We start from the raw sequence: 7,073 nt of genomic DNA, 5'->3' as shown, positions 1-7,073 counted from the left end.
TCCCCTCCCCTCCCCCAAGGTGGACCACATTTGAAGTCAGCAGAAAAGTGATATTGAGAAGAAATGCATGATTTTGGAGTCGCTTTGGAGGAAATACTTTCTCTGTGCCTAAAGAAACTGAAGCCAGACTGATAAAAGAAATTTTGCAACCTAAATAAGGAACAGCATTGTCTGACTTACTTGAGCAAATATTGGTGGTCCAGATTAAGACATATTTTTAAAACTTTAAAAAGTGTTGATTATTAAAACTGTAGTAAATTACATTTCATTTTGGGGGAAAAATTCCAAGTATGGTGTTTGTATTAAGGTCAGACAGTCATTCTTATGCTTTTACATGAAGTTTAAATGATATACATTGTAAATATTGAATACAGTGTTTAAAAAGCATGCTTCAACATAGAAGTAGCAGCAATGTAATTATTTGAAGTAACACTTAACACACTCCACTGCACTGAATGCAGTGGATGAATAAGAATGTTTAAGACTGACATTTCCAAGGTTGGCTACTATGTAAAATTAAAATTATACAAATTACTATACAGAAAAAGCCTTAATTTTAATTTCATACAAATCTTTGATGCATTAGTACATTTTAAAATGTCATTGGAAATTAGATTTCTTTTTTTTTCTTTTTTTTTCTTTACATCATTTGGTATGTAAATACCTTGATTAAAACCTTGTAAACCTATTTCAAGGTTCCTATAAGTTGTATAGTACAGTGTTTTTAAAAAATCTTGGGGTGTTTTTTAAAATTAGATATATTTTGCCCGAGAATTTTTTTAACAAGATTGCTAAAACATCTTATTTAGACAGTTTGATGTACCAATTTATAATTGGATATTCAACTTAGATAGTATACAGAGTTGTGACTTTTATTTTAATTAATTTTTTCCTTGTGGGTAGTGTGCATGGGATGACAAACCTGAACAGAGGCTGAGTTGTATGAGTGCAGAGTTTGTAAATGAATTGATTGGGTAAGATTGACATTTGCTTCTGAGGTATTTTTCAGGCCATGTGCATAAAATCTGCCTCAAATTTCTATCATAGCAGGAATGTAAAAGAGATAAAAATCCTATGTTTTTGAGTTCTGACAGCTAGGGGGTGCAAATGTTTAGGCGGCGTATTTGAAATGTTCTGAGGTCTGGACACCAAAATGAGCAAACTCTTTACAGTTAAGTAATAAGATTCAGCTAGCACCCACAGATTACTGTTTTTTAAACTTTTGACGTCTTACAGTTAGCTTTAAAATAATGATGGTTTTATAAATTGGTCTCCACAATAATTTTGGTATTTTCCTTCTTCCCCCATTTAGAAATGTGTTGAACATGAAAATTTACAGGGTCTGAAGTTGTTCATCTTTGGGCCAAATTTTTTATGGCACTTTAGTTTTAATCACAGTACTCATCTATTACACTCTTCTATTATAAAATTTACCCTTATTTCTTTTGTTCATGGTTAGTGTCTTTGGGGGATGTTATGGAAAAGTTACTTTATATTTTATAAGGAGAACACTCAAATTAATTATACCTCCTAGTTAAAATTTCTTAAATATATGTGAAACTTGAACTAAAGATTTTTTTTTTATATATATATTGAGAAAAGCCTATTAAACTCTCAATTTACCTTTTTTGGTCTGCCAGTAAACTAAGTAGCTAAATACAGTACCAGCTAAATATAGCTACTTGTATATTCTATGATTTAATAAAATGATCCAGACTAGCTATATTGCATAGTAAACATACAACTGAAGTGTCCTTCATCTTATCTGAAAGAACAAGATTACATGCTCAGTTTAATTAATGGAAGTTATTTCATTTTAAATGGCTTTTAAAAAATAAAGCTACTTATCCAGATGAAATGCACCATTTTAAAATACAACTGTCAAGCTATTCAAGACTATTTTATAACACAAATTGAGGTCAGTGCTATCTTGATCCAATTTAAGCCTAAGAATCGTTGCATTTTCCATGTTCATTAAAAACAGCAGCAGAGATTCTTCGGCAGGCAAGAAAATGTTTATTTCATAATCACTTTGAGATTTATTTTGGTGATGTGTTTCTGACTGCCATCTTTGCTCTCATCTCTCTACTAGTATTTCCCCCCATGCCATTACCACTTGATTTTTATGTCTGCTGGCAGTGAGAGGCTAAAATGACTGGCCAACGTAAGCCAAAGCTGTAAACAACAGTTGAAGTAAGTCTTTCAATAAAGACTAGACTATATGATAAGTGGCTTTTTCTTATTGTCGTTTATTACATAATTATTCCTTGCAGCCTGCCGTGAAATAAGTAATTCCATTTTCTTTTACGTTCTTAGTAAGGTATATGGAGTATACATATATTCAGGACCTATTTCTGTGTTCTTTATAAGTGATAAAAGTCCATTTGCTTCTGTTGGATTAAAATTTAATTTCTGGGTATGGAGGAGTAGAAATTTGCATCCTTAAAAATGTATGCTCTTGAATATTAATATTGTAAAATCTCATTAGAGACCACAAATAATGGGAACCATAATTTTACCATTTCTAGATTGAGCTTTGGTAGTACCTATGAGTAAAGATTGCACTCAACAAACAGAAAAAGTAGAAAAAGAATTTAATAAATTATCTAGACACCTTTCTAGCAGGTATACCCAAATTATATCTTACCTATTCATTGAAAATCAGCATTTGGGCTTCCACTTAATACATTATAAACATTGAATTTGCATTTTTAGTATGTATTGGAAAGATGCAAAAGTGATTTAGGCTTTTATTATTATATAAGCCTTTTTTGTTTGTTTTTTGCGGTACGCGGGCCTCACTGCTGCGGCCTCTCCCGTTGCGGAGCACAGGCTTCGGATGCGCGGGCTCAGTGGCCATGGCTCACGGGCCCAGCCGCTCCACGGCATGTGGGATCTTCCTGGACCGAGGCACGAATCCGTGTCCCCTGCATTGGCAGGCGGACTCTCAACCACTGCGCCACCAGGGAAGCCCAATAAGCCTTCTTAAGAGGTCTAAATGAGTGGGTTTAAGTGCAGATAAACTAGAAACTGTAATTCACAACATACTGTGTATCTCTTTTAGGGGCGAGAATAACTTGATTTTAGAATTGCCCAAATGTGAATAGAGGAGAGGGAATTATATATAGTCGTTTATCTTAGACAAAAATCGGGGCGGGGGGTGCTAATAGTCATGGACCCTTTTGTTGAATTAGGGTTTTGTTAAGGGAAGAGAAGATTAATTCACATAACGTTCATAGTTTGGCTTTTGAACAGTGTCAGTTAGAGTAACAGTTGACAAAAGGTATGTATCCAGTAAGTGATTTCCTTAGTATTCCAACCTGGTTCTAATACATAATGCTGAATTTTCACTTTTCCAGATTGTTGCATTTTTCAAAATTCAATAACCATTGTTGCGCTGAGATATTCCTCTGGCAAAGTGATCCACATCTAATATTTTGAAGTCAGCTTGGAAAGTTTGCCAAACATGACAAAAACTGAAGTGCTGTTGGATAGCTGTCAGAGGAAAGCCAGGATAATTTTACATTGAAAAGTAATCTCTTGGGGTGGAGCTGTCCACTTGTCTATCTTGCAGCTGGGCTTAGCTTGCCTGTGGACCTCCTGTTTTGACTGTGTGTCGCTCTTGTGAACTGACAAGAGTTTGCAAACAGTGTGGTTATCAGGTGGTGCTGCAGAATTGTATTTTTGAGGTAAGCCAGGTTTTGCTATATATATATATCCAGTGGATATCATAACTTGCCCACCCGCAATTTTTTTTCTCCTGTTCCTGTATCCTTCTTCCTTGGGTTTTGGTATACCAATGAAGAGAAGTCCAAAACCATCTGGACAAAATGGGCGTGAAATATGTAGCCATATGCAACTGTGTCTGTTATGAAAATTGATACTAATATTGCATAAATTTCAGATTTTCACAGTTCATTTTACTGGTTACAAGTTGTGAGTTGAATTGTTCCATATGTGGTTTATATGATTGCTTTTGCTCACAAAAATAAAGCCAATTCTTAAGTCTTAACATAACTAAACAAAATAGATACAATAATTTTAGTTACCTTATTTTTAAAAGAACTCAACTTGGAAGAATATTTTTAACTTCCTTTTGCTAGGTTATATTTTAGCATGTTGCCCAGCTCATCCTTGGTTATCTGTTTAATGAGATTGGGAAAGGAGTGGTGACTAGGGTAATGAAGAGGGGAGAAGTCCTTGATTCTGAAGAGCATTGATGTGGGAATAGACAGTCTTGGGCAAGTGTAGTAAACCATGCATGATAATCAGAATTTGGGTGCAGATATTTAATATGTTAGCTCAAACTGCACATTTTGTCAGGAAGACTAGGAGACTTTACCAGGTTATAGAAAATAAAGTATTACCAACATCTTTGTGTCATTTACTGGCCCTGATTGTTTCTTTTCAATTTCCTTTAATGTGTGTTTTATTTTTGTATCTATGTGTCTATTAGAATGTTGGGCACATGCTGCTGTTTTTAAAATACTGCCTTTGAGCATTTTCAGTAAAATGATGGGATTATGATATCCTTCAGAATCCACATTTAGTTTATTATAACCAGGAATCTTTTATTTTTAAAAATGGATAACTTCATTCCCAGGTTGCTTCACTATTTTTCTGTCTTTGGTTATGTCAGTTTTCCTCCATTAGAATGTAAGCTCCATGGGGGCAGGACCTTCTAGTAACTACACAAACCCTAGGACTTACATAAGAATACTTGGCACATGGTAAATACTCAGTAAATGTTTAATGCATGAACATGATTGAGGAAGTAAAAGTAAATGAATATTTTAGTCTCCCTCTTAGAACCAGAATACCACTTGGTGTTCTACTTGAGTAGAACTTGATCAGAATGAACTGAGTGCTTGTTAAAATGCAGATTCTGAGGCTCCACAGTTGTGGGTGAATGTAATCTGAAATAAAATTCATTGGCATGGTTTCCTTCCTTTTCTAGCTGTTGTCAGGGGAAGAAAATCCCATGGGTAGTGGTCACACATTTCCCAGAAAAACTCGTTTTTTAGAGTGCATGATCACTATGATTGCTACCCAATATAGTTTAAGCATCTTTCAAAGGTGATTAGAATGTACACCTGATGGTAATGTACCTGGATGTACCGGGTAGGAACCATAGCTACTCCTGTATAGCACTGTTCAAGGACATGAGTGATACTGGGCCATGGTGTCAGATAGTTTGGGGAGCATTATTTTCTCAGAAGAGGGGCTACCAGCAAGGCAGAATTGGGTTTCTGGACACGCAGCATCTGAGTATAATAGACTACTTGGAAATAACCATAGGAAGTGACAGAGTTGAGATTCTTCAAGTAGCGATTATGTATATAATTGCTATATATATATATCACATAGACATCTAAAGTTTGTGTGTGCTTCAGCAGTACTGATAAACTGGTTAGGATATAAGGAAATTTCCTAATTATGTGAGAATAAGAGAGTTTATAAAAGACTTGTAGGAAAAGAGTAGGTAATAATTTTAATAGTATTGATCTCTCATGGTACGGTATCACCTGCAAGTGCACGTTTCAAATAGTGTATTTAAAATTCAGTCTGCCCTTCTCTCACGAAGGGTAAATGTTTATTGAATGCCCTATATTCTGTATTTCTAGTTTGATTGGGTCTTACATGTGTCCTGAAACTAGTGCTGTCAAACGCAAAGGATTAAATTCTAATATATCTGGAAATTACTTGTGTTTACTCCCAGGAATTTACAGCCTTACTCAAATTTGTACCTCGTTCAAGCAAATGGCTTTGTCTTGACATTCAATTTGCTGATGCTTTTATTAGACCTTCTAGACTGGTGACGAAATGCAAAAGCAGGAAAAAAAGGAATACATCTCACTTTATAAATCTCGTCTTGCTGTCTTTTTTTTTTTTTTTTGCGGTACACGGGCCTCTCACTGTTGTGGCCTCTCCCGTTGCGGAGCACAGGCTCCGGACGCGCAGGCTCAGCGGCCATGGCTCACGGGCCCAGCTGCTCCGCGGCATGTGGGATCTTCCCAGACCAGGGCACGAACCTGTGTCCCCTGTATCGGCAGGCGGACTCTCAACCACTGCGCCACCAGGGAAGCCCTGCTCTCTATTCTTATGCTAGTCTAACCTACCATCTTCGATTTCGACTACTACAGTAGCTTCCTACCTGGTATATATACTTTAAGAAGTTAGGACATGACAGAGAAGTACACACACGTGTACAGCTCTGAACTTTTACAAAGCGAACACGTTCATGTCGTGCCACCGAGATTGGGAAATCGGACATTGACAGCAGTCCAGCAGCCTTCATGCTTTTTTCTAGTTTCTGACCTCCACTCTTCCCCTAAGATAACCACTAGCCTGATTTCTATGATCTTAAATCAGTTTGCTTGTTTTTGAACTATATAACTGTGGAATTAAGCAGTGTATATTCTTTTGTTTCTGAATTAGTGTTAATGGGTTTCTTGTTGCACATAGCTGAGTTTTTCAGTGTGCTAGTAGTGTGTGAATGTGCTACAATTTATCCATTCTACTCTCCTTTAAGCACTTGGTTTTCCATTTGGGAGTTATGTATAGTGCTGTAATGAATTTTTATAAATCTTAGGAAACATAGTACACATTTCTGTTGAGTATACCTAGGGATGGAAGTCTGAGTTATAGGATATGTGTCTGATCAGTTTTAGCAGATGCTGCCCAATAATTTCCAAAAATGGTTGCATCAGTTTGCACTTGCATGCAGCATATGAAAATTCCAGTTACTTCCCGCATTTCCTCAACACTAGATATTATCAATCTTTTTCATTTTTAACTGTTCCGATGTCTTACCTATGTCTTAACCTAAGCTTTTAGCAGTTTTTTCTACACAACAGCCAGAGTGACTTTAATTTTTAACTTACTGTTATATAGGTAACTCTTAAGTGTGATACATAATTCAGAAGATTAAAAAAAGGTATACAGGGGGCTTCCCTGGTGGCGCAGTGGTTGAGATTCCGCCTGCCGATGCAGGGGACACGGGTTCGTGCCCCAGTCCGGGAAGATCCCACATGCCGCAGAGCAGCTGGGCCAGTGAGCCATGGCCGCTGATC

Source organism: Hyperoodon ampullatus (genome assembly GCF_949752795.1).
Source record: "Hyperoodon ampullatus genome assembly, chromosome: 1".
Lineage (NCBI taxonomy): Eukaryota > Metazoa > Chordata > Mammalia > Artiodactyla > Ziphiidae > Hyperoodon > Hyperoodon ampullatus.
This window is presented reverse-complemented; position numbering follows the sequence as displayed.